General features: G+C 39.9%; 1 pseudogene; it reads left to right on the top strand.

Annotated features, from left to right (window-relative positions):
- The first annotated feature begins 22,521 nt into the window (after positions 1-22,521).
- LOC144283697 (dynactin subunit 2 pseudogene) lies at positions 22,522-23,917 on the top strand (annotated as a pseudogene).
- Positions 23,918-24,876: the final 959 nt, after the last annotated feature.

Raw genomic sequence — 24,876 nt, 5'->3', positions numbered from 1 at the left:
AATTATTAATACCAAATCAGGAAAAAAGTCACATCCTATTTCTCTGGATTGATGAGTTCCTAACCCAACCAGAAGAAAGCAGCACAGAGTGAAGGCAGTTTCCTCTGTGACCAGCAATAGATAAGGATTTTCTTTGTCTGAATAGGCTGTCCTCTAGCAGCACTAATGGCCACTAATGTGATCTGTTGGTACCTCATCTTTTGATCTCAAAACACCACACACGCAGCTCCAGTCAATCAATATACAAGCAACCTCAAAGACCTTGGGAGGCTGACAGTTTGGGATCCAAAGAGATTTGTTGCCTTCAGTCCCATGAACTACACCAACACACAAGATTGCAGACAGACTTCTCCTCCCTGGAACTATGATAATTTTCTTCTTTATTATTGGCTTCAATAAGCTAAGGTATCACAGTTAACAACATTTTCCTGCTATTAGTAAAGCAAACACCATACTGCATGCTAATAGGAGCTTAGTGATCATGTTTAAGGTCAAACCACCCAATTCCTAATCCCAGCTTTTCTGCAGTCCAGCTGTGTGACCTTGAGCAAGTTCACTGACCTCTCTGATGGTTTATTATCTCCATCTGACAAAGAAAAATATTAGAAGTGATCATATTTTAGGGCTGCTGTAAAGACTAACAAGACAAATTTCCTGGAACATTTTGCCTTATTTTTCTTTCCTCTCCAGTGGAAACAGACACCAAGTCCCACCTCTCTCAAATGTTAAAGCAGGTACCTCATGGCAGGTAAAAGGAACACACTAGGCCTGTGGAAACTGTGCATAATTCTCTTGATCTTTATTCTTCTAAGACCACCTGCTTTCTTGTTTCTATAAACTTTTACAGCTGCCCTATCAGGAGACAGACTTTCTCTTTCAGCTATGTGTTTATCAAAATCAAGCCAGCCCTCAGTAGACCAAATATAATATTAAATGTGTCAAGATGATGGTCTTTACAGCTGGACTGTCATCATACAATCAATCAATCAGCCACAAGAACAGCAACACTTCCCTACAAAGAGCAGAAAAATATTCTTGCTTCTAAAATAGCCAGGAATAATTTACATCAAACATTGACCGGGGCTCAAGTTGTACAGTTGGTCATTCTGTACTGTGAACAGGGACTGCACGTGGGAGCCTGCCTAATGCCCCTTTAAGGGGAATAACATGACACCCAACGATTCTAACAACCAAATATTTGAATCAACCAGCAGGAATGCATCCAGTTAAATATAAAAATGTAAATACTCAAAAGAAATCAAAACAAAGATAAAAGAAGATACATGAGATCAGATGGATAATCAGGTCACTGAAATGGACAGACATCATGAGACCATACAATTACCAAACTTGGAACCCTAATCCAATTCTAAGCTTCTAAATATTCTAAACAAAAAGATTTTTAATCTGTTAAAAAGATACTCTGCATAAAATAAAGCAATACCTGTTGCCTAGAAAAGTAATGTTTTTAGGTACTAAAGTCTTAGAGACATATTTCCCATGTTCTACATGAAGAGAAATCAATAAATTTGAAACGATTTACCTTACAAATTTACCCCATATCTCTATACCTTTTAAATTGATAAAAAACTCAAAATTAATCTCTCAGTCCTCTCTTCTATAGCATTTTTTGCTCTCAATAATGGGACTTTTACAGAACATCTTGTTTCAAAGAAAAGATCACATCTTGAGTACTCTAGGGCTACAGTGTACTGCTGTCCAGGCTGTACACTGCATTTACCTAGACTATGGGTGCCCCCTGGAACTGTACAATGCAGCTTACAGCACCCAGCACAGTGCCCTGCCTATAGAAAGCACTCGGTCAGTGTTTTCTTTATTATCTGAACAATAGTAGATACAGAAAGGCAGTAAATGTAGTGGTTATTATGCACATGGTCAGTACCCAGATGTGAATTCCAACTCTTATACTTGCTTACTTGAGCAAGTTACCTAATCTCTTGGCATCTCTATTCCTCAATGATAATACACTGATAGTAAAATTACACACCTACTATGATTAAATACACCTACATGTATAAAGAACTTAGAGTAGTCTATGATACAAACATTTGGCGTTGGTATTATTAGAGATTATCCCAATGCAAAAAATATCCAAGTAGACTTCTATTTTAATGTTCTTAATGGGATATTCATATTGTTATACTTTTCCTAAAAAGCACCTTTTAGGGATGTCTGGGTGGCTCAGCGGCAGAGCACCTGCCTTCAGCTCAAGGCGTGATCCTGGTGTTCCGGGATCGAGTCCCATATTGGGCTTCCTGCATGGAGCCTGCTTCTCCCTCTGCCTACGTCTCTGCCTCTCTCTCTGTCTCTCATGAATAAATAAATAAAATCTTTAAAAAATAAAATAAATAAAAAGCACCTTTTAGGTAGGAATACTGCAGTGACACAATGCTAATGGCAATATTTCTAAAAAGATACAACAAGAGTAGGGAAGGAGATTAACCATGTTGATCACCTACTAAATGCCAGCCATGGAACAGATATGTCATACATGCAGTCTCCTTCATTCCTCACAACTATCCTGTAAGAGAGGATTTCTTCATGCCCTAGAACAGCCTATGAGTGCAAACTGTATTACATCTTCAGTAATCATCAGTCTACCATCAGTTAATACAGAACACAGCCTCTGCAAAATCCTTCCATATATCTCTGCATCTCCAAGGGTGTCATACATGGCTCATGCACAAAACCCATTGGTCAGATACCTCTAAGCATCTGCCAGATGGCGCTGCCTCTTCTGTTTGGCACAGACCACTAAGGAATGGCTGCCCGTTCTGCTGACTGCTTCTACATCTACCCAGCACTACTCCTTTCCTGGGCAGTATCTTTTCTACTCTGTGCCAATATACACACCAGGCACCAACACCACTGGCAGGCTCCCTTGGCATTTCACTCTGGGCACCAGTTGCCCATCAACTGGTGATGCTGTCCCCCTTGTATTGTTGCATTGTTGAATTCTAGCGGGGGAATGTTGGAGGAATATTTCTCTCCATTTGGGATAATTGCACGCTCTCAGAAAAAAGAGCAAAACAAGAATGCTTGTGCCTTGATGACTCTCATTTCCTAAGAAAACACCTTTTTAGATTTTTTACATTCAGCTTTCTCTATTTCCACAACCCAGATAAGTAGAGGCTAGGCCAGGGACATGCCCACAATGGTAGGCTACACAAAGAATTGTCTTTCCCTCTGGATCCTGGGTTTCTACTACTGGTCTAGCCATTACAACCTTGTAATTCACAGTTTGAAAAATATTTGAGGGCATCAAAGTTGCTTTATTAATTTTAAAATAAATTCTCTCCTATTATATCCATGTCTACAGTCAGGATAAAAAACATGCAAATAAATGCTACATTTAGCTAAGTGTTACCATACTCCATGTTGTAAAGAATAATAATATCCTCAAGGTTAGGGTAATACAAAGATTATGTGATAAAGACAAAGCTTGGAATAATAGAGTAAATACTGAGTGGAAACAAATATATGTGGGTTTTATTCTAACTCTGCATGCCTTTTGGGTACATCACTTCACCTCACTTTCAAGATCTATAAAACAAGTTAATAATATTAACCTGTACAATATAAAATAGAGTTACTGTGCATGAAATGTCTGATATATATATAGTAGTTGCTCAGTAAATGGTCATTTTTCTTTCCATTACCATCACTGTATAATTTTCTCTAGATATGGGCTTTGAGAGCCCTGGGTCATGAAAAGTGGCAGACAGAAAAATAACAATATTTGCCCCACAATAATTTGTTGAACGTCTCCTATCTGTAACCCTGTGGTAGTTCATGAGGATACAATGGAGAAGAAGATCAACAGGCTCCTATTCACAAAGTCTCCATTCTAGATGGAAAGATAGAAAACAAACAAGTAAACTAATGAGTAACTGACAGTATTACAAATTGTTCTCTGTCCTAACATCTTTGATGTTAGGATAGAGAATGGGAAGCCTGTGAAGAGCTTTAAACCCAAGCGGTGAAATGACTTAATTGATACTTCCAACATATCATTGTGACAGTTTGGGACAACTAGATTGGAAGGATGCAAATTTGAAAATTAGCACATAAAACTCACTCTACTCTGCTACAAGAGGACAACATATGGTAACCTTGATTGACTTTAAAATAGTCTTCAAAATAATAAATTAACAATTTCTATTTGTAAGAGATACACCATTCAGATTCTTAGGGCGAAAAAGTGTTCTTTGTTATGGGTACTGATAAGTTCCCAACTCCTGCCTGAACCATGGGGTAATACAACAGAAGACTCCAAAGTCACAGATGAGAGAAGGTTGTGCCAAAATTGGAATAAAGAGATTTAGAAAGCTGCCAGCAGGCTCAGGGTACAGATTTCAGATGGCGCAGAAGGAGAAGATAGTGAGCAATGCCAGCTAGGTCTTTCTGTAAGGAAGAAGCCAAGACCAGCTCTTACCAGAAAGCTGAGCTTGGCCATTTGATTTCCATTAGTACCATGGAAATCTCTCCGTCTCAGAAGCAATTTGACACAATCTGAGAAGGCTCCTGCTGTCTGTGAGTTGGACTTCTGTGAGAGAGACGTGGTACAGAAAACTATGTTAGATCTGTGAATGTGGATGGGAACTCAGTTCATCAGTTGTGTTCCCGCCAATTATTACAACATAATGATTCAATATATGCATATATTGTGAAATGATCGCCACAGTTAATATAGTTAATTAACATCCACCACCTCACATACCTACACATTTCTTTTTCTTGTGATGAGACTCTTTAAGATCTACTCCCTCAGCAACTTTCAGATAAGCTCATTAGGAGTGATTTTTGTAAAATACAAAATTTAAAAATAAAATACAAAATTTTTTACAAAAATAATAATCATAATCTCATAGCCCACAAGAAAAATTAGTAGATGAGAGAGCCTCATTTCTCAATTTCTGGGATTATTAGTACTTTGAATAAAAATTAAATGTGTTTTTTTGTCAGGAAAATATTTCTGTGCAATAATTTGTTAAGACACTGGATTCTTTCAACAGATTAGTTTCGGTAAATGAGAAAGTCCCTAAGGAGCTAAATCTCAGAAGAGTGAAATGTTGATGAGGGAAAAGTAAGGAGCACAGGAAAGTGGGTAAGAATGAGGCATGAGCATGGAGGCCTGAGCAACACAGGCCCAGCTGGTTCCTAACGGTCACAGAAGAGAGGCTAAGACAGAGAAGGAAGGGACATGGGATGCTGAAGACAAAATTCACCCCTGTAATATTTTGTTCAGAAGCAGTCTACCTCCAGTAGATAAGCGCTTGTTTTCTGTGGTGTCCATTTGTTTATTGTCTGTTTTCAGTTAAAACAGTCAATCTAGAGAGACAGGAGACAGACTCTCATTTTTCACTCAACAGCCTTCCTCTTTCAGATATAAGGAGCAATGAACAAAGTACGTCCTTGAAAGGTCAAATCTAGACTGGAATAAAATACTGGGGAAAAAATTAAAAACTAAAGGAGCTTTAGCTTTTATGTAGTTCCTATGAAATCACAGGCAAGAACTAGCGGCAGGTATCTGACATGAAGTCTTGTGCTCTGTGCTCTCTGCAGGGAGAGAGATGAGGTGATTCTTTGGATGCGGATCAAAATCCTCTGCCTCCCTCAGGGTAGCTGAGCACTGCAATGACAGGAGTGCTGCGCCATCTGGTGGGAAGATACGTGGCAGCCTTCATCTACAGACTTTCTTCACACAAACACACACATACTTGCTTTTTCAAGGAAGACTTAAGAACAAACCCCAAAGCTGAGCTGACAACTATAAAAGTACCATCAACTAAAGATATACTCTAGTAAGTTTCACAAAAGATTAATTTATAAGTGAAAAGGATTAGAATGTGACATTTCTCTCAACCCTTAAATTTTCAGAAAGAAATATAATAATAACATCTGAAAGTTAATGAATGTGTACTTTGTGCAAAATAGGTAGTAGTCTAGGTACCTTATGCATACTAATACATGTCATCCCCACAGTCACCCTATGAGGTCTTCATATCATCATCCCATTTTACAAGTGAGGAAACTGAAACACAGAGAGGTTCATAACTTGCCCAAACTCACACACCAGGTAGGCAGCAGAGCAGGAATACAACTATGATCTTGAGCTCTTAAGCACTATGTTAGGCTGCTTTCTCTGATACACACAATGTAGCATAGTAAGACCTGATGGCATTAAGGAAGGTCAGGGGACATAAGACTTTGAAAAGCATGTTCCTAGAGCATAAGACTCTGATTTTTTTTTTCTTTTAAGATTTTATTTATTTATTCAAGAGAGACAGAGAGAGAGAGAGAGAGGCAGAGACACAGGCAGAGGGAGAAGCAGGCTCCATGCAGAGAGTCTGACATGGGACTCAATCCTGGGACCCCAGGATCACGCCCTGGGCCAAAGGCAGGCGCTAAACCACTGAGCCACCCAGGGATCCCCTAGACTCTGATTTCAAATTGCTTCCCTAAGCAGGAAAATATAATTTCCTGAACTTCCTTATGAGGCAGAACCTTTACAAAAACCATTTTGAAAATCACATTTATAACAAAGTTCCCTTTTCAGAAGCATGGAATTTGAAACTAAGGGGCAAGATCCCTTGATACTCACATCATCATAGCATCACCGTCATCAATGCTGTCGCTGTCAAAACCATCATCACCATCATCATCATTTATCAATGTTTATCCTGTCTGCCACTGTGTTTCACACCTTGAGATAACGTGTGTACAAACCCTTATTTTACAGATGAGGAAACTGAGGCCCAGTGAACTTGGGAGATTTGCCAAGACTCCATTAATAGTCAATGATGCGCCTGAATCTATGGCCACACACAGCCCAATGCATTTCCCTCTAAACCAAGTCACATCTCCCACTAGATGGAACAGTCATCAACCACTAACTTTTGAAAGAATGATGGCATGTTTTCCACCCAACTATCTCATTAATGCTAATTTTCTCCAAAAAATGCTTTGTCATTCCTCTGAAAGCCATTATCTTTTTTCTTTTCCAGAATGACATGTTGTCATTTCAGCTTGGTTACTTTTGATGCAATCAAAATCAGATATAATCTGATTTTGCTAAGAATCAGTTATTCTCCTTGCATCTGTTTGATCGTTCAGCAAATAACAGGCATTTTCCACAACTGCTGGTATAAGAAAGACAGGAAAAAGTACAGCTCACCTTACATACTCTGATTCATCTGAGCTGGGCATGATTCATGTATCTTGAATTTGGAAAATGTGTGTGTCTCCAGATTTTTCCCCTGTCTGTATGGGAGAGGGGCTGGAGACTCAAGCATCAGAATGAGAAGCCTGTACTGGGGTAGTGCCCAGACAGACCGGTTGCAAAGACAAGGGGGGTGGGAGGTTGGCACAGCACATACGCTTCCCCCAACTTCCAAGGAAGAAACAGGCTCTAACTCAGACACCCAACTGCTCTATGAAAACACATGAGACATCTTAATTTATGAAGTTCAAGTCATGGTTTCCTTTAATAGAAATAAAAATCTTTTTATTCAGAGAGAAAATCAAAACCTTTCAAGGTATATTTAAGTAATCTGTGTCCTTCCCACCCTTGAACCGCAACACGTTAATCAAGACTTGCAGTTCCAGCATCAGGACCACTTGAAGAGACTCCCTTGAAGAGATAAGCTATCTAGGATGAGAAAAGAACTTGCTGGAAATGCCAGATAAATAAAAGTAGATTGGAGCCTATCTGCCAGGAACCATACTTTTAAAATCCCCAGCCATTTGCAGGAAGAGCCAGAGAAGTAGGTTGCTATGCCATTATAGGTCATTTTCTCTCCTGAGCTGCGCCACCCCATGCTCCTTTTTCATTCCAATTGCTGCATTTCTAGAGGATCATACTGCCATTTTTCTCCTCCCTGTCTAACACCAATCGCACTTCTGGGCTGTTGTTCTCGCTGTTGATGGTGTTAATCTCCATAGGAACCAATGTGACTCAGAGGGTCAATGTGTGCTTGGCAAGTCTTCTTACAATCATTGCCAGCATGTTACCAGCAATGGCAGCATAAGCCACAGTGATCACATTTTTGTTTTGTGAATTTGCCCATGAGTCATGCAGTTTAAAGGCAACGGGCTCAAAGGAAATCTTAGCTTAGCACTTTGGAGTAAATCCTATCACAGCCACCTTCTATGCAAGCTGCATTCCAACATCCTTCATTTCAAAAGTCATGGAGTCCACTACTTGCTAAGGAATGAGGCTTTCTTGGGTTTTTCTCTGCGTCTGTTATCCTGGTTTGGGGTCATGAATTCCATCGATAGGTAATAAGAGGTCTTTAATATAGATAGTAACTGTCATACAACTAAGGCTTTCCTTTTCATTAAAACAATCTCATTTTTCTATCGTTGTTGCTTTCAGTTGATAACATGAAATCTGCCCTGTGGCTTTCTATAAGATGATTCCAATGAAAGAAAGCTGTGTGGTAAATTGAGAGGTGTGTCACAAAGTCTGAGTGAATAAGGCAAATTAGAGACTACCTAATCCAATTCCCAACCTGGCACAGGTGTCCAACAGATGTATCTAGAATTTTTTTTTGATTAGTGCAAAGCAATACAGTCTTTCTCTCCTTCTCATGATGCACCATCCAACCGTGGATTGCTCTAATTATTGGAAAGCCCTTTCTAATATTGAGCCAAATCTGCCCTTTGTAACTTTTACCCACATATTATTGTTCTGCTCTCTGGAGAATCAAAAAATATACTCTTCCCCTCATACTTCCATTTTATCTCTACCACAGTCCTACAATACTCACCCTTTCTGCACAGATATTAGGACTCATCATCACATGTTTTTCCTGTATCCATATCTTCTAACAAGTGAGCTTCTTGAGGATAAAAAGTATGTCTCATTCTTCTTTGTATAGTGAGTGCCAACATTTGATGACACCCATTCTAATACTCCACAATGGTTTCTCTTTCTCCCGTGGTCATGCTAGTCCAGGCTAAACATTTCTGATTCCTTCAACTATTCTTCAAATCAGCAAGCAGATACTGGCCTCTTCCTGCCTCCTCCTGCCAAAAGGAGTGCTAATGGGCAGAAAGAAGGTGGACTGCATCATATAATGTCTCTGTGACAAAAACTCTACTTTCAAATATCATGCTATGTGGTGAGGGTAATGAAATAGTTCAAAAACTATAAAGGATGCTCTGGGTTCTTCAAATAGCCTTGAAATTCTACAATAAAAGAGAATTTTACAACAAGAAAAGACTGTAGACATTACTTCATCCAAGAAGTAAATGGGGACCAAAAATCAAAGTGAATTGCCCAAGGTTACAGAGCCTCTTACTGGCAGAGCTGAGACTGAAAACTGTGTCTTCTTCATATCATTTTTCTTTACAACAACCACACTAACTCAGGGAATATCATGCCAAGTGCTGTGTTTGCTCCTGAATAGTTAACTTATGATTTTTTTTTACATGGAAGGTACCTTCTTAAGTCTTGAGACCTAAATTTTAGCAGTCTTTCTCCTCCTGTTAGCATTTGTGAGTCACTAAATATTTTGACAGGATCTTAGGCTTACAGCTACTATCCCTGGCAATCTTAGTTTTGATCTCAGAAGACAAAGATCATGGCAAGATAGAATCTCCATATCAGAAAGGGAGACAGAACATGAGAGACTCCTAACTCTGGGAAACGAACAAGGGGTGGTAGAAAGGGAGGTGGGTGGGGATGGGGGTGACTGGGTGATGGGCACTGAGGGGAGTACTTGATGGGATGAGCACTAGGTGTTATTCTATATGTTGGCAAACTGAACACCAATAAAAAATAAGTTAAAAAAATAAATAAAGTAAAATAAAATAAAATAAAATTTTAAAAAAGATAGAATCTCCAGAACCTGATGGAGTCTTCTTTGTGCTTATCATATGCCTAACCATAGCATGGAAATACTAGAAATGGAAAATACTAGACATTTAACTGGAAAATACTAGACATTTAAACAGGGTTTGCCCACTGAATAATAATTTTGTAATTATTCATTGATAGGTTCAGGACAAAAGTTCAAATGTAGGCTAAATTCCTGTAACATTTGACCTATTTCCTATTGCATGGCCAAATCAATTGATTTATGTTCAGGGAACTTAAATACTAATGTTTATTCAAAAAGTATAACTTGAAACTCAAGTATGCTTGAAAGTATATATACAAATAAGACTATTCCAACTTGCAAATGGGTAGCATTCTAAAAGATACATAAACTAGGGATTAGAACATGAAACATATATTCTCACAAAATAAAATGAGGGAGAAAAAGAGGAGAAATGAGAAATAAAAATAAAATATTGTTCCTGCTAAAAAGGGACTGACAAAACATTCCCTTTGTGTTGGGGAGGCATGAATAAAGAACATGATATAGACTAAAGGAAGAATTTGTTTCCATTTCTGGCTCCACCAGTAATGGTATCTATGACATTGGGTTAAATAGATTCCCAAGCCTGAGAAATAAGACAACATTTATGAAACTGTTTGTAAAGGGAACATCAGTCCACATCAGAATGCAGAGCACTGGGAACCCAAATCTCAGTTCCTAAAACAGCCACTTGCCAATTGAGAAGGAAATTGGCTCCACACTCATTGTAATTGAAAGAAAGCTCCCATTAATCCTGAATCCAGCACCCACTAACATTCCTACACAAGCCACTCTACCAATGTACAATAGAAACTTTCTTGTCCAATACAATCAAGAAAATTAAGTGTAAGAGTTGGTTCAAGAAGAAAACTATTTAAAAAGATACATACCTTAAATATTTTACTTAACTTCAAACATGCAAGTGTGTATTCACGTGTCCATCTCTGATATATAACAAAGCAACTACTGTTTGAATTCCCTCAAAGTTATTTTTATTTAAGCCACTCCCAAAATGCCTCCTTTATAATTGGTCGTTTGGGTTTCTTTAGTGCACAAAACCACTGACGCTTGAAAAGCAATCTAACTGCATAAGCCTTGTTGATTTTTATATTTTAATTATACTCTAGTCTTTCAAAAATATATCATTATTTTTCAAAGAAACAACTCTTCTTTCATACTCATAATTTACCTATAATGTATATACAATATAATAATATTGCACGATTTCAAGTACAATGGACAAAAATTTAGGATGGATTTGGGAATGAGTGACTGGTTCCTGGTACACATACAGCTCAACTCAGAGCAGAAGGACATGGGCAAACTACACAGCAGTGTCCAGCCATGCATCTGTACAGTGGGCATGGAAGGTACCGGCACCAGGTCATCTAGTACATCAGTTTTCAAAAGTCTTTATATCAACGAAGCCTTCAGGAGTCTCACAGGACAGCATTACTGCATTACTGATTGCTAACGCCCTCTTCCTAACTCTCCACTGACTGTACTTTGATAAAACCACCTGTATTAGTCTTATAGAGCGGCCATAACAAATTGTCACAAGCTGAGTTGCTTAAACCAGAAATTTATTCTCTCGTAGTTCTGGAGGCCAAAATCAAGGTGTCAACAGGGCCATGCCTCCTCCAAAGGCTCTAGGAAAGATTCCTCCTTGCCTCATTTGCCTCTACCAATCCTTAGAGTTCCTCAGCTCATGACACCATGGCTCTAGTCTCTGCCTCCACCTTCACATGGCCATCTTCCCTCTATGTTTGTGTATCTTCACATGGCCTTCTCATAAGTCACACCTGTCAGACTTAAATTTTCATTTAAAATATGTACATATATTTTAGAGAGAGAGAGTGCGTGGACACATGAGTGGGGGGGGGGGCAAAGAGAATCTTCCAGATGCCCTGCTGAGTGAGGAGCCTTACATGGGGCTCAATCTTACAATGCATGAGATCATGACCTGAGCCAAAACCAACTGAGCCACGTAGGTGCCCCAGACCCTGTTTCCAAATAAGTGTACATTCCTAGGTTCCTGGTGGACATGAGTTTTTGATGGACACTATTCAATCTGTTCTACCATACTATAACAAGTCCTCTCAGCTCTAACTATGCCTCAAATGTGCTAATCCCTTTTCTAGGAATTCTCTTCTTCCATGTCTTCACATATCCTTCATTCAATACTTAACTCAGATGTCACCTCTCCTCCTAACTTCTTCCCCAGCTGGATTAGGTGCCCTTCTTGGCTTGCCCCCTCAGAGCCCAGTCATTGCCTCCTTAATATCACTCATTCCATTATACTCACACTGCCTGTTTTCCTTTTCTGTTTCCATCATCACACCCACATATTCAACAACTACTGACTGAGCACTTGCTAAGTGCCTCTACCATGCTAGGTCTGGAGACACGATAAAGGCTAGGATGTAAGTTCCTGCTTTTTTAAGGGTAGAATGATTCAAGTCTTTAAAAGCAAAGGACATATATTTGATTTGGAATCTCCAGAGCCTAGCATGCTATCAGATATACATTAGGCACTCAATAAACATCTGTTGAATAAATTAATGAGTAAAAATTTCAGAGGGCAATACAAATACTAATGAGTTGGTTGGGACTGTTGGAGGTCTGAATACATGGATTTTTGCCTGGAGTAAAAATGTTCAGATAACTCAAGATGTAACAACAAAAAAAATGCTACCTCCTTTTCACTTCAAATGCTCAAAAAAAATCCATCAATGGAAGGTTGCCCTTTGTCAGTTCTAATTGTACCTTCCAACCCTAAAATGTTTTTTTACTCTCTGATAGATTAAATGATGGAGAGATCATTTATTTCTTAATTTTTCCATTTTTATTTTTTTTTAATTTTTCCATTTTTAATAAACAGATTCCAAAAACTTTAAATGCTTACAGTGTACTAGGCATGACATTACTTTACCCCTATTAAGTTATTAAGTGTTAATTAAACATTTGCAACAATTCATACATACAAAGCAAGTAAAATAGAAGAGATCACCAGCTATTCACCAAATATGTGTCTTCTCTATCTCCTGGACACAGAGCTATATTACATTTCCCAGTCTCCCTTATGGTTAGGAGTGACCAAGGACTGCATGGTAGCCAATGGGATATAAACAGAAATGATCTGTTTTACTTCCAGGCCTGGCCCATAAATATCTCCCAGGTTTACTCCTGCATTCTCCTTTCACCCTCTACCATGTTGGAATGGAGGTAACTTCTAACTCATGCATTCTCAATGAGAGCAATATTATTCCTAAGAAGTGGAAATAGTTGCTTAGGGGAGTAGGGGCCCTTCAAAGCTCAACCCTGCCTGATAAAATCTTATTTCTTAGTATTCAAACTATCTTGTTAGGGAGAATTTAAATTAAATTAAATTAAATTAATTGTAATTAATTAGGTTTAATTAATTTCATTTTTCTCCTTGGGGGGAAAAAAAGAAAAAAAATTTGAGAAAACTGCTCTACAGCAACTTTGGAAGCTATATGGTTGTAACGAAGACAGTGGAACTTCTACCAGCCTGGGTTTCTGAATGACTAACTGAAGGAGAGGCACCTTTGTCACTACCAGGTATCATTAGCAAATGAAAATCAAATTTCTATTGTTCAGAAATTATACGTTCAGAAGTCTGATGCAGCAGTTCGACCATCCTAAATATAACTACTATCTTACCATTCTACACATGAGGAAAACAGGAGTTCAAAAAGCACAAGCCAAGGGTCAAGAACCATTCTACACATGAGGAAAACGGGAGTTCAAAGAGCACAAGCCAAAGGTCAAGAATGCTGGTAAATACTAAAGCAGAGACTTGAAATCTGATTCTAAAATCTGAGCTATTGATCCCTATGCTCTGTTGCTTTCCTGAGCTGTCAAAAGCTACATTTCCACTGTGTAAGATGATTTCTGATCTGATTTACTGGATATGCTAAATGCAACCTCTAGTTTAAGGATTAAAATTATATTGCTTTTATGGACACCTGGGTGGCTCAGTTTGTTAAGTGGCTGCCCTCAGCTCAACTCATGATCTCAGAGTCCTAGGAGTGAGACCCACTTCCTGCTCCCTGCTTGATGGATAGCCTGTTTCTCCCTCTCCACTGCTTGTGCTCTCTTGCACACACACACTCTCTCTCTCTCAAATAAATAAAATCTTTTTAAAAATTATATTGTTTTTATTTATACTATTTTTTATGTATCCAAAGCTGATAAGTGCTTTCATAAATCATAAATTTAACTCAGGGTTACAAAGTTGTGCTGTAGCAAGTCCCTTTGTAATTGAATGTGCACAGTAATGAGACATGAAAAGTAGAATGTGGAAATAAATTAATATTTCTTTTGATAGACACAAAAGCAAGATGCATTAGGTCTAGATGAAACCCATAAAAAATTCAAGTACAGATAAGCAGCTGTCAAAGGGCCACAGAATTTGGCTTCATATGTGCTACACAACATCAAAGTTTTCCCAACTAAAAATGCAAAGTCAGGATAAAGATTTCATGAGAGATCGTAACAGAAATAATTTCAGAGATTTTGCTCTTGTAAGATGCTCAGATCTTACAAGCATCATATTCCAGATAATGTAAGATCATATTCCAGACAATCATGGGCTTTGTCCTAAAGTTGTGACTCTATACCTTTCTCACAGAAATTGCTATGATGTGCCCATGTGGAAACCATCTAACTGCATTGTCTGCAAAAAAGTATTATCAATTCACATAGAAGGCATAAGGAGCCTTTCATTATCTGTGTAGGCTCACACAACTGTAATGTAGTGTAGGTCTTAGAATTACTGAATAAAAAAAAAAGTAATAAAAAAAATGTTGGCTAACAAAGTCTACTGTGGTGATGGATGGGAAGAGCATTGCTCAAATCTTTTTAATTCTCTATATGAGTTTTATGCAGTGAGCCCTTTTCTGATGGTCCTTAGATATACAATTGAATAGTACTCTCCAGAGAATTTTCCTCCTTTTTGCTTCCTTTGATTCCACTACTACTTAAATAAGTTAATTTACTGCTCTGAGATTTAAATGCATCACATTCCAAACTGAAATACAGTAAATGTGAAAAAAAATGGAACTATTGAATGGTAGATGGAGATTATAGGCTCTTTTAGGTGAAGTTTGGGAGAGGAATTGTCTTTTATTCTTATATGTTTAAAAAGGAGCACAGCTTTGGAACACATTTCCAGATGCAAAATTAACATCATAGAGAAACACCGGGTTCACACTTTTTATATTTAATGCCAGCTCTTCTGTATGCTGTGAGTAGCCTTACCTTTTAGCATTTAAGAGATAAAACTCTGCATTAAATTTTCCAATTATTACCTGTCTGGTACAGTTGCAACAGGACCATATCAAGTATTTGAGTTTTACTAGGGAAACGTAATTACAGTTTGAAAAATAGTAGAAAATGCATTCCTATCACATCCTTAGTGGCAGTTTATATGCTAAAAAGAAAAACGCTTAGGGCCTAATTCATAAGAGCTTTATGCTTCATTTACATTTTTCTGTGCAGTTTACTTGGAAAAAAAGCATAATGCATGTTTTTCAAGTAAAATATGCCATTTTGGGATTCGTTCAACTTGCTTTCCATTGTCCTCATTGAGGGCCAACTGGTTCTTTTCTACAATCCTAAAGGGCACCAGTAAATGAAATGGGTGGAAAGCCCTCAATATTAACTAGAAGAAATGCCTAAAACTGTTGTGCAGATTATTTAGAAAATTTACAGCAGTCTCTAGCAGTCAAATCTTGGAAAGCCTATTGTGTTCTTATTATGCAGACTGTTTTCCAAGCCCTTTGTATGGGATATTGAACAAATTACATGACAATACAGACATTTCTAAGGGCTGCTCAGAATTCACAACAAGATTCTGACCATTTCCCAGTCAATCCATGTTCTTTTACTTAGTGTTTCTCAAAATGTGGCCTGTACGTTAGGAAGCATCAAAATCAACTGAGATTCTTCTTTACAATATGATTTCTTAGGCTCTAAACAGTGACTCAAAATTTTTGAGGGTGGAAACCTGGAATTTGAATTTTACAAATTACTCAGGTGTTTCCATTATATATATAAATATATACATATTTATAAATATATGTAAATATAAATATATACATATTTATAAATATATATGTTTTTATATATATCTTATGAAGATAAGCATTGGATTTAAAACCCCATCACTAAAAAAAAATAAAAATAAAAAAAAAAAAATAAAAAAAATAAAACCCCATCACTGTGTTTTGGACAAAAGTAATCAAGAGGGAATTCACTTTTAGGTAGGACTAACACATTCTTGTTCAGTGACCAACAATTTGTTAAGTCAAGTTTACCAGATGGTTTAAGATCAACATGGGAAGGGGGTGAAAATCATATTTGTAAGAAGTTGCAATTTGAAACCAGGTACCAGGTCATAACCTGTGTGAGAGCTCACTCTAAGACCCTCAGTCTTTCTTGCTTCTACTGTTTTCTAGGCTCTCCAAAATTGCAGAAGAAAAGGCAAGGACCAAAAAGCATTTCTCAGAGTTTACACTGATGCACTGTAAAATGAATATTGCAGACAATCTACCACCTATTTACTTTATACACTATCAAAATTACCAGGCCAATTTCCTTCCCCTGCTGTATTCACAGAACTTATTGGATAGTTCTGGCATGATGAGATACCACAGCCTGATATCAGGGAAAATTGGGAACCAAACATAATTGTTCTAAAAAAGAAGATATCTCTGTCATTTTTAAAAATTATTTATTTGTTTGTTTGTTTGTTTATGAAAAGAGAGAGAGAGAGAGAGACAGCAAGTGGTGGGGTAGCAGGCAGGTAGGTGGGCAGGGAAAAGGTAAAGCAGACTCTACACAGAGTTCAGACCCCAGTGCAGGGCCAAATTCTGAGACCCTGAGATCATGACCTGAGGTGAAGTCAAGAGTCAGACACTCCACCAACCGAGCCACCCAGGGACTCTATCTCTTTTATTTTAGAGTAATACTTGTAACACATTTAGTAGAAGAAGGCCACAGGGTTTGTCAGGTTTGGCTAAGTGTACCCCAGGCTAAAGTGGCAAACTTAACACATCCTTGATTGATAAAATAAAAATAATATGAGGTAGAAATCCTTAAGTGTCACCCACATCTGGTTTTCCTCTTTCTTGACACATAGGAAGATCATACTTACATGCCCTGGTACGCAGAAGTGGTATGTGTCACTTCTAGGGCAAAACACTTAATTGCCAGTATAAACTTCCAGTACAGCCCATCCCTGCTCCAGTGACTATAGAGATACATGTTTCCATGCATAGAACACTGAGTCACCCCAGAAAGTGACCCGAATTTGTAGGTATCTTTGTAAACAAGAAACAAACCTTTCTTCTTGCTAAGCCACCAAGATATGAGGGTTGTTTGTTACCATAGCATAACTTATACTGTCCTGATTAGCATAACACAGTCTGGTATACTAAGCCCAGTATACCCACATGTCAATTTTAGCAAATATAACACTCTGGACTGATACCTAGAAGAAAAGCCATGATGACCACACAGCTAACCAAAGAACATTTCATCTGGAATAATATCATTCTCCAGGTGGCAATGAAATACTCTGAAACCTTTTTGGGATCTGAGAAGGCTTTGGGATCCAATTCAGAAGAGATTATTTTGAGGATTAAATGAGATCATGTACACCAAAGTGTTGTGTTTACTGCATAAAACTATACAAATAGGAATCTGACAAAGTTAGCCCTTTTAGATTATACTTAACACAGATATTAAAGTAAGCACTCCATCATTTGCCATCCTGTTGGATGGTTGTTATCTTGATATTAAAATAGAACAAAATTTGTTGGATGAAAGATCCAAATGTTATACCTGATTGGTTACATTTTCTATTTTGCCACTCTTGTCTATATTTATAGTCATCCCTTTTTCTCAAGATATGTCTATTAAGCACTTGCTGGAAGGACAATGGGAAGTGCTGTGAGAAAGTAGAAAAGTAAAGAAAGGATTCTTTATGGGCCTCCAATTTCATCATCTGTGCAATACAATTAATAGCTTCTAATCTCCCTGAGGTTTCCACCCAGAAATAAAAGTGCTATCATTTCTATTAAGTGCTATCTTATGAGAAAGGTCTTGTAACAATGGGTTTAGTTGGTATCTTTAAAATTCAATTTTTATCCATGTAAATTGCCTTGAATGAAGTTGTTTTCCCTTTGAGAAGTGGTAGGGATTAATTAAGCATAGATATCTGGATAAGTAAAGGTTAATAGAAATATTAAAATTTTTCACTCACTACTATATCTCTAAAAAAGGGGAAGAGAAGACTTTTTGTTAGGCTTTTCTAAGAGAGAAAAACCATTATACTGTTTTCTTCTGTCAGTTTGCCCTAAAGGGATGCTGTTTCCTGAGCTTAATAGGGCCCTATTTCTTCTTAGCCCTTACAGTCTATTAATTACTGTGGCGGGTGCTTAGAGACATTGCAGCAATCATTTGTAAGATGATAGGAGCCTTCGTCATTCTGAAATGTGGGTTTTAGCCATCTAAAATTACCCAAATGAAACAGATGTTCCAAATGTGAGTCCTTATTAGAATGTTTTCTTCTCATTACCCAGCAGAAAGCTGTGCTCCTCACACTCCAGCCACATACAGAGGAGCTGCCTAAGAAAGCTTGGGCTGTGCCTGCTGCCTGTGTCTCTTCCTATAGGACCTAGGGCACCTACCTAAGGAGCTCTGGTTTATGTCACTAGCACAACACAAAAAGCCAGACCAGTGGCAACCCACCAAGACCCAAGAGCAAGAATTGCCAAGTACACTGAATACCCAGCCTCTACTACATATTATTCAAGGTAAATTCCCTGACCTACTTTTGCAACCAGGAGACTAGTGATACACAAGGCTGTTTAATGAAGAATTGGGAGAAATTGAGCCTTTAAACATGTTGTAACCACTGTATGGTTGGTATTTGAAAAAGTAGAACTTAAAAAAAAAAAGAAAAAGAAAAAGTAGAACTTTCTTCTGTTTGTGGTGAGTAGTCTCTTGATAATACAAAAGAGAAAAAGACAGCTATCTGGAGACATACCCTAATAAATGATATATTCTATTTCCCTTCTCTCCTTTCTCTATCCCCCTGGCATGTATGCTTCATATTCCAGAATTAATTCACTCAGTAAATACTGAATGCTTACTGTGTACCAGGCATTATTCTGGTTACTGCGGAAACAATAATGAAAAAGACAAAGTCCCCATTCCCACAGAGCCAACACGCTAGTGGCAGACAGACAGTTGTAAAAACAGATATATAATATAATGTTGGATATAAGCATGCTTAAAAGAAAAAAAAAGGGTAAAGAGAAAAAATAAAAATGGCTCCAATTTTTAATACAATAGTCAGGAAAAGCCTTGCTAAAGAGGTAATCTGGACGAGACAAAGAAGTAAATGAAGTGAGGAAATAAGCCATGGGAAAATCTGGGATGAGAATTCCAGGCATCAGGAAAAACTTCTGTGAAGCACTTACGGGCAGAAATGTGAAATCAGCAAAGGAACTTTGGAATGAAATAAAAGTAAATTTGGTAGAAGGAAGGGGAAGGAAAAGTAGTATTCTAATAAACAATTGGAAAAAGTGCTTCAAAAAGGAGTACCAGTAGTTGCTGGTATATATAAAAAAATGATGAGTCAAAACTGACTACAGGGTTTAGCAACATGAAGGTTATGGGTAACCAGATAAGAGCAGTTTTGTTGGAGTGATAAAGATAAAAGCTTGACTGGAGAGGGTTCAAGAGAGAACCAGCTGTAGAACATAAGCAGATAACTCCTAAGAGGAACTTTGCTATGTAAGAAAGCAGAGAAATTAGGGAGGTGTGTTTGTCTAGGTCCTTCACAAAACACACTCCAAGCCTGACTTAACCATGTAAATATTTTTCTAAGGGGGATGCCAGCATGAAAAGAGATAGAGAAGGAACTAAAGGAGACAGGAAAAGCATTCAAACAATACAAGTCTGATGTCCAATGAAGGAAAAAAAGGTATCAAGTGGAAGCATCTTAGACTGACATGCAGTCCACAGAAAGTTCAAAAAAGCCATCAGTTCTTAAGCCAGAATGGGCTAACAAGGGAGTCCTGTCTACCAAGAAGGGATCTCTATTAGTATCCCTGCCAAACTTGGTCACTGGTGGGGAGTAGTCTTCAAAAAGCATCGCCTCAGTGCAAAGATAGGTTCCAAAGCTCAGCAGCTGGGGCCCTCAGTCAAGGACATACCCTTTAGTAGGACACCTGCAGACACATTCTCAAGGCTGCCACAAAAGGTTAATAAAGAAAATGAACGATCAAAAAAGAATTTTTTTTTTGGATGGCAGATAACCCAGTTGAGAGGATCATAATGAAGGTGAAAGAAGAACAATGGCAGAAGCAACTACATGAGTGGTAAGTGTGGCCTTAGCTAAGACTGTACCACAGGAAGGGAAACAGAGTCTATAACAGATATTCAGTGGATTGATAAATTGCTTGGTGAATGAATGAGGATATCTTGATACTTTTTCAGGGAAGTCAAAACCAAGGTTATCAGCCAAGAATGAGGAGTGGGGAGTGAGTAATAAAAGTTTAAGGATAAAGTATATGTCATGAATTAGTCATCAGGATCCATGGATAATGAATCAACTAAGGATATCTGATAGAATGGTGGGTTCACTATACTCAAACAAGAAAACATGAAAGGATGTGTTGCAATGTAAAAGTGTTATCAAACTCAAAATAATTATAGACTCAGTAAATTACAGACAATGAACTACAAACCCACTGTAGTAAGACCTTTCACACTAATGTGCATAGGCTTTACAGCAGGACTGCTCCAGCTCAATTTTCCACGTACATTATGTATATTTATCATAAATTCTCATCTTTTCCACCAATCCCATTGACTAGAACCATGACACAAGCCACCTGGTTGGCACAGCAATGATAGGTAAGGGCAACTGCATTGAAGATGTCTCTTACTACCACCATATCCAAGGGAGTATGCTACTCCCATGCACTCACATCTAAGCTCACTTTGATATATCAATAGATGCCCTCATGGTGCCCTTGAATGGAGATATTAGCCATATATGTTTGGAAAGAGCTGGGTGAGGGGGGCAGGGCAAGATGGTGGAGGAGTAGGGTCCCCAAGTCACCTGTCCCCACCAACTTACCTAGATAACTTTCAAATCATCCTGAAAACCTACACATTCGACCTGAGATTTACAGAGAGAACAGCTGGAATTCTACAATGAGAAGAGTTTGTGCTGCTATCAAGGTAGGAAGATGGAAAAAAAATAAAATAAAAAAGAATTCAGTGGGGGAGGGGGCCCCGTGAGGAGCCAGGCTAAGGCCTGGAAGCCAAAGCCTCCTGGGACAGTAAAGTCCACTCCCAGAGAAGCAGGAACTTTAAAAATCCTCCCCAGATTCTTCTCAGACGGAGAAGCGCTCAGCAGGGACCTCGGGCAGGACCACAGGAGGGGCCGTGGGGCCTCCAGTCTCCCGGGGTCACTAACAGAGGAGGGGTCCCTGGGGGAGAGCGCACCGCACCCCGCAGGCCAAGCTTGGTAAAGGGCTGGAGCACCCAGCGGGGCTTCGGGGAGAAGCCGGTAGTCAGGCGGGGGCTCCTGGTGGAAGGGGCTGCACCTGCTGCCTTCGGGAGTCACGGCCCCAGGAGCGCGATTCCAGGGGCACAGGCCCTGGATCCCAGGGAGCCGGGGGACACAGGCCAGGATTCTGTGCCCCCCCCCCGGGGACAGGTGGAGGCGGAGAGGGTCCAGGACAGCTAGGACTCTCCTGCCCACGGGCACCCCCAGCTGTGCAGGTCAGCACCCCCTGACCCAGGAGAACCCAGGACCAGTGCGGACTGGGAGACTGCAGTGGTTACTGCAGGAGCTAACTCCAGGGCTGGGGACCTGGCCGCAGCCAGTGTTGTCCCTCCTGGTGTCACCCTGTGGCTGGGATGGAGTGGGTCTGCAGGGAACAGGGGCCTCACAGGATAAACAGCTCCCACTGCACCATACACCTGGCAGGGGGTGGGGCAGCACCCCCAGGTGCATACACCTGAGAATCAGCACAAAAGGCTCCTCCCCCAGAAGACCAGCTGGAAGGACAGGGGAAGAGCAAGTTCTTGACTGAGCAGCGCTGGAAAGCTCCAGGGGAAGTTGAGGGATTTACACTATATAGAACCAGAGGATACCCCTCCCTGGTTTTTTTCTTTTTTTTTTTCTTCCCTTTTTCAGTACAACTTGTTTTTAGTCACTCTGCACTGAGCAAAATGACTAGAAAGAACTCACCACAAAAGAAAGAATCAAAAAACACACTCTCTGTCACAAAGTTACAGAATTTGGGTTAAAATTCGATGTCAGAAAACCAATTGAGAAGCACAATTATAAAGCTACTGGTGGCTCTGGAAAAAAGCATAGGATTCAAGAGACTTCATGACTGGAGAATTTAGAACTAATCGGGCCGAAATTAAAAATCAATTAAATGAGATGCAATCCAAATTGGAGGTCCTAACGATGAGGGTTAATGAGGTAGAAGAAAGAGTGAGTGACGTAGAAGACAAGTTGATGGCAAGGAAGGAAGCTGAGGAAAAAAGAGAAAAACAATTAAAAGACCATGAGGGACTTGATTTCTCAGATCGTATTGGAAAAACCAAGAGAACAGGATATGAATCTGGAGAATATGAGATGCTTGGAGAGGGTCTAGGAGTGAAGGAGACACCCCAGCAAAAGTACCAGCAACTACTGCATGAGGTCCAAGAGCTGACAACTGAAGTTGAGAAAATCAAGACAACGGTGAAGGAGTCAGCCACTGAAGAGAAGCTGACCCCAGTGGTTTTGGCTAAGCAGCTGGCGGCCCTGAAGCAGCAGCTGGTTTCTTCCCACCTGGAGAAGCTGCTGGGACCAGATGCAGCTATCAACCTTACTGACCCTGATGGAGCTCTGGCTAAGCACCTGCTGCTGCAGCTGGAAGCAACAAAAAACAGCAAGGGAACTGGTTCAGGGGGAAAGACCACTGGTGGGACTCCCGTAGATAGTAAGTAACCTTGTCACTTACGAACTACATTCTCGGCCTGAACAGGACAAGTTCCCTCAAGCTGCCAAAGTTGCAGAACTTGAGAAGTGCCTGACAGAGCTGGAAGCCACTGTACGCCGTGATCAGGACGCTCAGAATCCCCTTTCAGCAGGTCTACAGGGAGCCTGTCTTATGGAGACCGTAGAACTGTTGCAAGCAAAGGTGAACACCCTGGACCTCACAGTTCTGGACCAAGTGGAGGCTCGACTACAGAGTGTCCTGGGCAAGGTGAACGAGATTGCCAAGCATAAAGCTTCTGTAGAGGATGCAGATACACAAAGCAGGGTGCACCAGCTCTATGAAACCATACAGCGCTGGAGCCCCATCGCCTCCACCCTGCCTGAGCTGGTGCAGAGACTTGTCACCATCAAGCAGCTGCATGAGCAAGCCACGCAGTTCGGTCAGCTCCTGACACACTTGGATACCACACAGCAGATGATTGCTAGCTCCCTCAAGGACAACACCGCCCTCCTGACCCAGGTGCAGACAACCATGCGTGAGAACCTGTCCACAATTGAGGGGAATTTTGCCAACATCAATGAGCGGATGAAGCAGCTGGGAAAGTGAGCACCTTTAGGAGATGGAGAACAGGGGTAATTCCTGCCCCTTTGAACTCTGTTAACAGCTTACATAGGGCTCCCCCTTCACTATAACTCTCGCACCCCCATCCCATTTGACACTGGGGTCAAGGGGTTCTTCTTGCATGTGGGGTTTACACCCCTCCTCCGACAAATACAGAGTGGTAGCTGGGGGACTTTAGATGGTGGTCTCCCCTCAGGCCCTGGGGACGTGGGCCCAGCCACAGGGCAGCTCCTGTCCAGTACTGCTTTGCCTGGGGAGGGGAAGGACTGGGTCCTGTCCTCCAGCACAGCTCCTGTGGCTGGATGTACTACTGTACAACTGTTTCTGACCATTAAATGCTGTTGTACTCTGAAAAAAAAAAAATACCATGAGGAAAGGTTAAGGGAAATAAATGACAGCCTCAGAAGGAAAAATCTACTTTTAATTGGGGTTCCAGAGGGCGCTGAGAAGGACAGAGGGCCAGAAAGCATATTTGAACAAATCATAGCTGAGAACTTCCCTAACTTGGGGAAGGAAACAGGCATTTAGACCCAGGAGATAGAGAGATTCCCCCCCTCCCCCACAAAACTAATAAAAACCATTCAACAACTCGACATTTAATAGTGAAACTTGCAAATTCCAAAGATAAAGAGAAGATCCTTAAAGCAGCAAGAGACAAGAGATCCCTAACTTATATGGGAGAAATATTACATTAACAGCAGACCTCTCTACAGAAAACTGGCAGGCTAGAAAGGGCTGGCAGGATATATTCAGGGTCCTAAATGAGAAGAACCTGCAGCCAAGAATACTCTATCCAGCAAGGCTCTCATTCAGAATAGAAGGAGCAATCAAGAGCTTCCAAGATAGGCAGAAACTGAAATATGTGACCACCAAACCAGCTCTGCAAGAAATATTAAGGGGAATTCTGTAAAAGAAAGAGGAAGTCCAAAAAACAATCTAGTAACTCTGAACGTGAACGGGCTTAATGACCCCATCAAAAGGCGCAGGGTTTCAGACTGGATAAAAAAGCAGCACCCATCTATTTGCTGTCTACAAGAGACTCATTTGAGACCTAAGGACACCTACAGCCTGAAAATGAAAGGTTGGAGAACCCTCTACCATTCAAATGGTCCTCAAAAGAAAGCAGGGGTAGCCATCCTCATATCAGATAAACTAAAATTTACCCCGAAGACTATAGTGAGAGATGAAGAGGGACACGATATCATACTTAAAGGATCTATCCAACAAGAGGACCTAACAATCATGAATATTTATGCCCCTAAAGTGGGAGCTGCCAAGTATATAAATCAATCAATAACCAAAGTAAAGACATACTTAGATAA

The sequence above is a fragment of the Canis aureus genome, chromosome 14, assembly GCF_053574225.1.
Source record: "Canis aureus isolate CA01 chromosome 14, VMU_Caureus_v.1.0, whole genome shotgun sequence".
In the NCBI taxonomy this organism is placed as follows: domain Eukaryota; kingdom Metazoa; phylum Chordata; class Mammalia; order Carnivora; family Canidae; genus Canis; species Canis aureus.
Note: the sequence above shows the minus strand (reverse complement) of the source record. Positions and strands in the feature narration are given on the sequence as shown.